At 46.1% G+C, this 10,944-nt stretch overlaps 1 long non-coding RNA gene across 1 annotated transcript in view; it reads right to left on the bottom strand.

Moving 5' to 3' along the window:
* Window positions 1-1,653: 1,653 nt before the first annotated feature.
* LOC140699795 (uncharacterized) overlaps window positions 1,654-10,944 on the bottom strand; it is a 153,277-nt gene continuing 143,986 nt past the window's right edge. The window contains exon 4 of the long non-coding RNA XR_012078034.1: window positions 1,654-1,703. This is a non-coding gene — a long non-coding RNA (uncharacterized lncRNA). The remainder of the gene's footprint in view (window positions 1,704-10,944) is intronic.

The raw sequence follows: 10,944 nt of genomic DNA, 5'->3' as shown, positions 1-10,944 counted from the left end.
CTGGGGAGCAGACGCCTGCGATATGAAATTTGCCACCCCTGCTCATGGAACAGGCCAGAGCGTGGCTAGGGTAGGCCAGGTGACTTAGGCAGTTCAGACTGAATGAACAGAGAGCTCACAATGGTGCTGGGTGGCACTAATGCTGGAAATGTTGCCAGGTGGAGGCAGAAGCATCCAGCAGTGAGGAGGAGACTGTGGGTTGGCCCAAGCCAGTTGTGCAGATGGAAGGCCAGAGGCTCAGAGGGCAGGAATGGTCCTCAGAGACCTGCCTTTCTTACCTCCAGGCTCGGGCAGGATCCGAGGCCCACAAGCTGTGCCCTCCTCATGGTGGCATCCCCCAACCTCACATAGTCTCCCAGTCTCCCTATCTGGTCCTAACACCCCCATCAATCACTGGGTGAAAATCCCTGGCTTTCTTGCATAAGCAATAGACGCTTTGTGGGAAATTACCTAAGTTATAATCCAATTACACAATAATTACATTGGGATGGCTCTGTAACTACAGCATTAATTAACTTTGATGGCTCCCATAAATTATGTTAGAGATTGATAGTGGGGAGAGGGTGGGGGCAGTCCAGTGGATGGGAAGGAGGGGTAGGAGCCCTGGAGTCAGGAGGCCCTTGAGGGATGATAGGAAAGGGGAGAAGTGTCCCCACCCTCCTCCACTGCCTCCCAAAGCACAGTTTCAGGGATGGATGCCATCTTCAAGGTCAACTACCCCAATTTTGCCCCCTCTAAGCTGTGCTGGACTTATATCTCTGGTATACAAAAGCCACTACCTCTTAAGGCAGTATCACATGGTTTAGGAAAGAGCATGGACTTTGGGACTTTGGCCAAGGTGCTTGACTTCCCTGAACTGCATCCTTTCCATCTGGAATGGGCAGAGGTGGTCAGTCTTATATGATGCTGTGAGGCATAGATGTGATATGGACGTACAGCCTCCAGTCCAGTACTGGCTAGTGGGAATATAATGTGTACCTCCAATGTGAGCCACCTATGTAATTTTATATTTTCTAGTGGCCACATTAAACAAGTAAAAAGAAATAGGTGAAATTAATTGAAAAATGCATTTCCCCCAATAGATCCAAATAATACTTTAAATGTAATCAATATAAAGAAGCATTGAGATATTTTACATGCTTTTTTCATACTAAGTCTTCAAAGTCTGGTGTGTAATTTACACGTACTTAGCACATTTCAATCAAGCGCTCAGTAGCTGCATGGGCTGGTGGCTGCCAGTGTAAATTGGCACACGCTTGGCAAACAGTCAACGCTCAGCACATGTCAGTCTCCCTCCCTCATCGCCAAAGCCCACAGAGCCTATTCTCTTGATCTCCTGCCCTTTCTACTCTGTGACAGCCTTTCACGTGGGGTGGGGTTATCACCCACGTCTGCTGGAGGCTCAAAGGCTTGCTGGTTGAGCCCATCCAAACCATCATCAAGTCTTGTCTTCCAACTTTCAAAACACATCCTGAATTTGATCATATTTCACCACCTCCACCACCAGGATCTAGGTCGCCATGCCATGAGGACATGACTAGTCCTTTCAGAGGTGTCCACCACCCCCTACCCCCAGTACCTAGAACAGGGCCTGTACCTTGTGAGTACAAGGTGCTCAGGAAATGCTTGCCAACTGTTTGAGTGGCCCAAGTCCTTCCTCCTCCTGGACACTTCAGCACAGTTGTCTTCTGGGGTCTGTGTACCTGCCAGGCAGAGAGGAGACCAGACTTGAACTCAAGAGGAGGAGAATGGGTCTATCCCCTCCCTGCTTAATGCATCATGCCTCTATTAATGTAACCTGAGGTCCGGTTGAATTTTCAGATTACACACCGAGGTTGGCTACTGCTGCTTCTTTCTCTAGGCTTGATGTTGGGCTTGCAGGGGTTGATGGTAATGAGAAGGGGGCAGGAGATACAGAGATGAGGATAGCTTATAGACTGGGTAGGAGGTAAGGGGGACAGGGGACAGTTTCCTGAGAGCCAGTCTGTGAGTTGGGCAGGAAGTCCTGGGCCCTTTGAGAGTGGTGGTGATGGTGGTGGAGTTCATGGAACCAGCTCCCTTCTGGATTTCAGAGGTCACCTCCCTCTTCTGTCTTCAAGAGAACAGCCTCTGTCTTCCCTCAGTGGCCCATTTAGGGCTCAGCTTGGCATCCCTTTGACACTCCCCCCCACCCCCGCCAAATCCCTTGTCCAAGTTTTGCATCAGTGAGCAACGTGGACTTCCCTGGAGATGCTGTGGAGCAGGCGTTCCCTGGACCCACCAGCACAACTCTAATCAAAGGGACAGGCAACCATGTGGGTTGGAATGTAGAGCAGATGGGTCTCTCCCTCCCAAATGATGGAGCATGAACTTGAACAACTACGTTAGAAAACTATTCTTTAATATCTACTGAAGCTGAACACAGGCATGCTCTGATTCAGTGATTCTACTCCTGGGTTTATACCCAACAGAAATGTGTACACATGTTCAACCAAAGACTGTTCAGAGCAGCACTATACATAGCAGTCAAAAATGGAAACTACCCAAATGTCCTTCCAAGTAAAATAGGTAAATGAACTGTGGACTGTCCTTCTCATGGAATGCTCCACAGCCGTGATGATGAAGAACCTGCAGCTACATGCAACAACATGGCTGAATCTCTCCAACAAAACGGGGGCTGAAAGAAGCCAGACATAAGAGCACATTGTATGATCACTTACGTGATGGTGCAAACAGGCAAAAACAATGTGGTGCTAGGGAAATCTGGACAGCTGCATGCAAATCAATGAAGTTAGAACACTCCCTCACACCATACACAAAAATAAACTCAAAATGGCTTAAAGACAAACATAAGACAAGACACCTTAAATCCCCTAGAAGAGAATAGATGCAGAACATTCTCTGACATAAATTGCAGCAATGTTTTCTCAGGTCAGTCTCCCAAAGCAATAGAAATAAAAGCAAAAATAAACAAATGGGGCCTAATCAAACTTACAAGATTTTGCACAGCAAAGGAAACCATGAACACAACAAGAAGACAACCTACGGACCAGGAGAAAAAACTTGCAAGCAATGCGACTGACAAGGGATTAATTTCCAAAATACACTAACAGCTCATACAACTCAATAAACAAAAAAACAAACAACCCAATCAAGAAATAGGCAAAAGACCTAAATAGGCATTTCTCCAAAGAATATATACAGATGGCCAATAGGTACATGAAAAGATGCTCAATATCGCTAATTACCAGAGAAATGCAAATCAAAACTATAATGAGGTATCACCTCACACCTGTCAGAATGGCCATCATCAAAAACTCCACAAACAATAAATGCTAGAGAGCGTGTGGATAAAAGGGAAAGTTCCTACACTGCTGGTGGGAATGCAAGTTAGTGCAGCCACTATAGAAAACAGTCTGGAGATTCCTTAAAAAAACTAAAAATAGAGTTACCGTATGATCTAGCAATCCCACTCCTGGGAGTATATCCAGAGAAAACACTATATCCAGAGAAAACAATTCAAAAAGATATATGCACCCCAATGTTAATAACAGCACTATTTACAACGACCAAGACATGGAAGCATCCTAAATGTCCACTGACAGATGATTAGAAAAAGAAGTTGTGATACACACACACATACACACACAGAATGGAATACTACTGAGCCATAAGAAAGAATGAAATAATGTCATTTGCAGCAATGTAGATGGACCTAGAGATTACCATACTAAATGAAGTTAAATCAGACAGAAAGACAAATGTCATGTGATATAATTTACATATGGAATCTAAAATATGGTACAAATGAACTTATTTACAGAACAGAAACAGACTCACAGACATAGAAAACTTATGGTTACCAAAAGGGAAAGGGAGGGAAGAAGAGAGGTATAAATTAGAAGTTTAGGATTACCAGTTACAAACTACTGTATACAAATACATAACCAATAAGGTCCTACTGTATAGCACAGGGAACTATATTCAATATCTTGTAATAAACTGTAATGGAAAAGGATATGAAAAAGAATATATGTAACTATATAATGGAATCACTTTGCTGTACACCAGAAAATAACACAACATTGTAAGTCAACTATACTTCAATAGGAAAAATTTTTTTAAATTAAAAAAATAAAATGAGTCTGGTGCTGAAGTCAGGGCCTTGGTTACTCAATGGGCAGGGCATTAACTGGGAGGGGCCAGAGGGGCTGCTGGGTGCTTGTTCTGTATCCATCCGGAACGTGCTCTACAGTGTCATCACTGTGTGAAGACCTACCAAGCTATAACTGTGTGATTTGTGTGTTTTCCCTTCATATGTTACATGTCAATAGAAATTTAAAAGAAAAGCTGCATCAGCTAAGTCTTCTCTCCCCAGAGCCCTGCCTCTGTCTTAGCAACACTGGGCCCCCTGGTTGGTTTTTACCTCCTCACCCAGGGCCAGCCCCTTGAGCTTCCTCATCACAAGCCTGCCTCACCTCCTTGCATTTACAGGACCTGACATTTCCCGCCCCTAATTATAGATAGCTCTTAGCCTCAAACAAGCTCTCCCCCAACTCCCCAAACTCAGCTCCACCAACAGGCACAACATACGGCGGTAGGGGGAACTCACGGACAGGACCCAGGCTCTGTGGGAAGGCAGCTCCATGACCACAATTTGTGCCATTAACCTGTTCCTCAGGGTCTCATTCCTCACACCAAGGGGCAGACCAACATGTTTTTTCTGACTAAGTACAGTGTTGTCTCCCAGAGGACTTCCTAGGGCGACTGCTGAGAGTAAAAGTGTCTCCTCACTCCTCTTGTTTTACAGAAGGGCAGACACAGGCCCAGAGAGGGTGAGGCCTCGGCACTGGCAGAAATGGGATCAGAGCCAGGGTGTCCTCACCCTCCACCCAGTGCTTCTCCTCTCCAGGGTTGGGCCCTGGTGGGGCAGGAATGGGGTTGTGAGCTGCAACTGTGGCTTCCTGGGCTTTGCATACGAGAAGGAAATGCCCTAGCATCCACACCTGGGCTCATTTGTTTGAGGGGCTGCATCTGCAGACACACATTGCAAATCTCATAGTAAGGACACATGGGCAGACAGGAGAGCTGAGGGAAAGGGCAGCAGTCCAGACACGGGGTGCCCTGGACACCTGGCCCAATAATTCAGACCTCTGAGCCCTGGAGAGTTCCCAATCTGCAGGTAGACATCATGTTTACATCAAACTACCATCTCCTTCCCCCTGCTTCAGCAACCAGGGATCTCCCTGGCCTCACTGGTCCAGGGCTGGAAAGAAATCAGGAGAGGAAATGAAGTTAGGCAGCACATGTTACCCTTGGGATTACAATGGGACCTTCTTGGCCTCTCATCACTGATTGCTAAATTTTGTGATCCTTCAGCAGTGGTGTGCTGCAAACCAGTTAACAACTGGCTCTCCGAGGGAGGGGGCTGGTGAGAAGAAGAAAAAGAAAAACGAAAAGAGAAAAAGAAGAAGCCCTGCTTTGCAGTATTTGCCAATTTCCATGGTGTAAATATCTCATCATGGCCCATTTCCCACTATCAACCCAATGTCAGTTGGCTCTCAAAATTTCTGAAAATTTAACAGTTGAGTGAGCTGGCTCCAGCAGGAAGCCCTGGTGAGGGGAACTGGACCTTTAATATTCTGCATGCTAGTAGGTTTGGGAATTTGTCTGCAAGGCCATCAAGAAACACGCAGCTGTGGCAAGATGACAGGCACGTGGTGGGCCCCTTTGCTTCTAGAGCACTTTGGCTAATTTTGCCTAAAGTTTTAAGAAGTTGCCAGTAGGACTGAACTAAGAGCATAAAATATGCTTGTTAAGAAAAAATGCCAGCAGAATTAGAAAGCCAAAGGATCCTTAGTGATCATCATATTAATAGTCCTCTTTAAAAGTTCTGACAGTGATTTTTTAAAATACTGATCTTTAATTCCTTCCATGACAGAACGTCTCATAGTTGACAAAACACTTCCCCACGAATTGTCTTGTTGGATCCCCAACGAAGGACTGTAGCATGACTAGTTCTGTTTCCAGGATAACACAGGAAGACCGTATACTTGATCATCCAAACCAGGATAGTTTTAAGACAGGCAGGGGGTACTCATAACAGGAGTGAAGTGGGTCTTTCCCATACATCCTGCAGGTGAGGTTGGCTAACCTCCTCAAGGTCACGAGCTGCACGCAGGTCACAGAGGAGCAGCGATGCAGAGCTGGGGTGATTCAGGGTAGCTTCTATGTCTTCCTGGATCTAAAGACTTCTCAGCAGTCAACTTACAAAGGGTGTGGACACCCTGCCCTGAGTGGCATCCAGCTCTTTGGAGCCTTTTCTGAGGGCCAGGCCTAAGGAGTGATGGCATGGAGTGTCTGTGCTGAGGCTGGCAGCAATGGGGTGAGGAGGGCATAGGAAGGAGAGGGTAGACCCCACCATTGTTCTTTCCCTGCACTGAGAGGTTTCACCCACAGACTCTGGCCCCCAAACTCGAGCTTTGACTTTGGAAAGCTTGTTGGGCAGGCAGAAGTTGGAGTGGGAGGGGGCAGGAAGAGGCTGTTTATGCCTTTCCTGTCCTCTCTTTCCGACCCCAAGGACACTTTGTCACTATACCCAGCCTTGTTGCCTGGTTTGCAACTGGGAAGCCGCCCCAGGAAGCAGTCTCTCCCAAGCCATGTTTGCTTCCTGCTTTGCGCCATCCTTACCACAGCCAGGAATGGACCATCTCTGTCAGGCCACTCTGCACATCCTAGTTTGGAACCCAGTCCTCATCCTGCAAGACCTTGTCAGCCAAGGGCCCCAGGGCCTCCTCTAGGAAGCCTTCCTAGAACATTGTCCCGGACGAAGAATAAAGCCACTTTCCCTGAGATCTCAAAGCCATGGTTGTGCCTTATTAATGGGCTGGAGTGTGTCCCTGTCTCTCTGTCCTGCTAAAGGGAAAACTCCTATGCAGGCAGCCCCTCTATCTTGTTTAATTCTCTCCCTTCAAGAGCCATGTATAGAGGAGGCTCTCAGCAAATGGGCAGCAGTCAGATTGGTAGAGCAAACCTAGGACTTGGTGTGACACAGACTTGTTACCTGCCACCTTTCATAATGGTTAATTTATTCAACACTTAATATATGCTAGACACAGTCTTAAGGCACGTCATGTATTAACTCAGTTAATCCTCTCTATGACCCTAGGTACCTAGGGCAGTATGTACTGTTTTTCCCCACTTGTCAGATGGGGAAACTGAGGTTCAAACTTGGGAGAAAATCTAGCATAAGGGTGTAGGATGCAGAGCTGGATGACTTGCACTTACAGTCTGGCTCTACTACCTTGGGCAGTTAACCTCCTTGTGCCTCAGTTTCCCCATGAGTCACATGGGACTACTCATAATTCCTTTCCCATTCCCAGAGGAAGTCCTGCCTCTCCCAGGGTTTCTGGGAGGATCAAAGGGGATAATGGATGTGGACGCTCTCTGTAAATCACAGGATGCTGTACAAATGTCAGGCATTAATATGTGTTGACTCGAATGCTCTCTCTCACAGCCCCTCTGCACTTCAGAAGTCATGGTTCTTCCAAAAACCAATCCCCTGGGATCAAAATTGGCATTTCCTAATCCCCTGCAAGCACAGAGGCAATTTGATGTCCACAAAAGACTTCTTAGGAGAATTCGATGACCTGATTAAAAAGAAAGTTGTAGGGGCAGGTGTCTATCTCATAAAAAACATTGCCAAGGCCCTGTCTTCAGTAAGGCTGTCCAAGAGGGAATTTTTTCCCTTTTTTTTTTTGGAAAATTATTTTAAAATGACTAAATAATGGAAAGATTAGAAAAGACAGATTAGCATAAACATGAAAATTAAAATATCCCACTACCCAAAGAGAATTGTTCTGAGATCCAAGTGAAGTTTCTGGTCTATCGTGATGCTAGATTTAGCCAGATTTGCAGAAATTCCCAGGTCCCCATGCCCACCCCACCCCATGCAGAGTTCCTGAACAGGAAAGTCATGTCTGAGAAACAACAGCTGGATGGGAATCCGAATGCAACTCTATTTATAAATATACTAATAGATGTGGGACTCTGGTAAGAGTTTGGATGAAAAACCTAGGCCTGGAAGACTTGGAGGGGCTTTCTGCTTCTTCCTCGTCAAGTCTGAGATGGCTGCCTCCTCAGGGCAGGAGGACCAGCCCACTTTCTGTGACCAGGGCAAGAGTAGAGGAAAAAGAATGGAGGAAGATTCACACACTTGTGGTTTTTCAGTGCAATGAGCTTGTCCTCTCGTGAAGGTGCCCTGCACTCACCCCCAAATCCTGGGATTTAACCATTTCTAGCAGAAACTCCTCTTCCCTTATGGGATGTGAGAGGCGAAAGGGAGCCGGAGGAAGGGCCAAAGCATGGGAAAGGGTGGAAGTTCCCTTCCCAGCAATCACCATGGTTATTTTGGTGGATAGCCATTCAAAGTCCATTTTAATTCCTGAAAAAAATATATTTCTACATCAACTTGTCTTTTAAATTTTAATTGATTTTTATTTTTAATGGTTAATACATGCACAGGATAAGTAATTCCAACAATACAAAAGAGGATTGAATGAAAACTAAATCCACCCCCCCCATACCTGTCACGCCAAACCTCATTCTCTTTCAAAGGGGCCCTCCATTTCTCCCAGTTTCTTGAGTCTTCTTAAAGAAGGCCTGAAGATGTGAACACGTCTGTACATCATTCTTCATGGGCCATGGTGTTCCAGTGTAGAGAGGTACCACGCTTCATGTGACTAAGCTTTTATCGTCAATCAGGCATCTATTAATAATCCTTCATCGATATTTACATAAGCATCCTTAAGACATTTCCTTGGGTAAATACTTAGGAATAGGATCACTGAGTTTAAAAGTGTGCACATTTTAAAGATTTTCAGATCTTCCTGTTCAATGGCCCTCCAGAAGAATGAGCCAGTTTTCACTCATACCCACAATGTCTCATCATATTACTACTCTTTTTCTGACATCCAACCAGCACTGAGTTTAGAGATTCTGCCAGTTTGCTAGGTGATACATTTCATCTTCTTCTTATTATTTTTTTGAATTTGCATTTCTTGGATTATTAGTGGAGCTGATGATTTTTTAAAAATTTCGTCTAGTCTATTGACCATTTGAATTTTTGAATTCTGGGTTTGTTTTTTCCCAATACTCTGAAGAGCTCTTTGTAGTAAGACTATTAACCCTTCGTTTGGCATATATGTTGCAGATCTTTTCCCCAGTTTGTCATCTGCCTTATGACTTTGTTACAGTCTTCTTGGGAGAATGTAATAAGATTTGGGGTATCTCATATCTGATAAAGTGGTTCTTTTCCCTTTCCCTGAGCATTGAAAAAGAAAAATGAAATTGAAGGGAGACCGAGAAGATTTCTTGCTGACTTAGGAAGGACACTTCAGCTACAGGACTCTCCAAACTCTAGAGGAAGTGACCCCGGGCCTTTCGCAGTCTCCCTTGGGGCTCATTAGGTTAGGGGTGCTGAGAGGCAGGAGGGAGGGAGGTCAGGGCTCCCAGCAGGGCCCCCCCCGAGTCCTCACCCAGATTGTACAGGTAGAAGCTTTAGCCTGGCCTCTGGCTCATAACACCCCCTTAGTGAATAGTAGCTGTTGCTGAGTTGTCCATTCACTTGACAAATATCTCTCCAGTGACAGGTATGTGCCAGGCACTGTTCTAGTCCTCAGGACCCTGGCGTGTCATGTCCAAGACAGTCATAAGTCTCTGTCCTCTGATGAAGCTGATCTTGTAAAGAAGGGAGAGAATTGTCACTACTGTTTGTTGTCGAGGGGCCTTGGGTGGGACCAGCTCAACTCTGGAAAGAAATTTAGAGGTTACCGTGTTCAATCTCATGGGCCAGATGGGGAAACTGAGGCCCAGTGACAAAGTGACTCGCCAAGGTCATGGAACCAGTCAGTAGTACAGGTAGAACTGGAGTTGAGGTCGATTTACACCAAGAGTAGCTCCCAGAGACCATTTTTCTGCAGGAAGGTAAGTGCCTTGTTATGAATTAAACCACCCGACAACCATCGACCTTGGCAGGGAGTGATGGTCAGCTGGCAGTGGCTGGAGATGAAGGGATGGCCCTGTTCTAGAGGGGCTGTGAGGCAGGAGTAGGGAGAAGACCAGAGATAGACCCTGGCTTCCCTGAATTTAGAGGGATGTCCACCTACCATCTTACTTCCGGAGGCTGAGAAAGAGAGGAAGGCAGGACTAAAACCTGGAGTGGAATGCACTGCTATGGGCAGCTTCACCCAAATGATTGAACCAGGGACCATGGAGATCTGGGGACCAGCCAAGCTTGGCTGCACCTCCCACTGCCAAGCTGGAAAGTGGCTGCAGATCTGGCCCTTCTCCACCCTCTTGACTCTTCAGCTGGGTCTCTGGCCTTTAGTGCCACAGGAAGCCACTCTGGGAGGGGTCCTTGCTTGTCACTCTTTAGGGCACTTGGGTACCCAGACTATCTGGCCTATATCTGAGGCACATGGCCAGATCCTCTCCCCAGGTAGACAGGGAGCTTGGAGGTACCCAGGCTAATTTCCCTGACTATGCATTCTCAGGCCAGTTGATACAGGGATGGTCCCTAGCAGGTAATCGGTGAATATACTGATTCATTAATTAATAAAATGATGATAACAATGTTTAGTGAGGAGTCTCAGCTCATGGGGATATGAACATGAAATGGTTTAATTTTTTTCCTCAATAACTGACTGCTCTGTTAACACCCCCACCCGGGAGTAGCAAACCCCATTAACCACATCCTCCAGACTTGATTATTAAATAGTCGCAGTCATGTTCCTTAAATGCCAGTTCTGTTCATTTAAAACCTGCAGGCTCCCACTTAATTCAGTGCTAGTCTTGTCCTCTTCATCTTTGGCATCCGGAGGCAGAAACACTTCCCTTCTTTCTGGATCCCAGTCTCCTCTGACATCGCTGGTGGTGGCGGTGGGTGGGTCTGCTGCCCGGGTATGT

The sequence above is a fragment of the Vicugna pacos genome, chromosome 11, assembly GCF_048564905.1.
Source record: "Vicugna pacos chromosome 11, VicPac4, whole genome shotgun sequence".
NCBI lineage: Eukaryota > Metazoa > Chordata > Mammalia > Artiodactyla > Camelidae > Vicugna > Vicugna pacos.
Note: the sequence above shows the minus strand (reverse complement) of the source record. Positions and strands in the feature narration are given on the sequence as shown.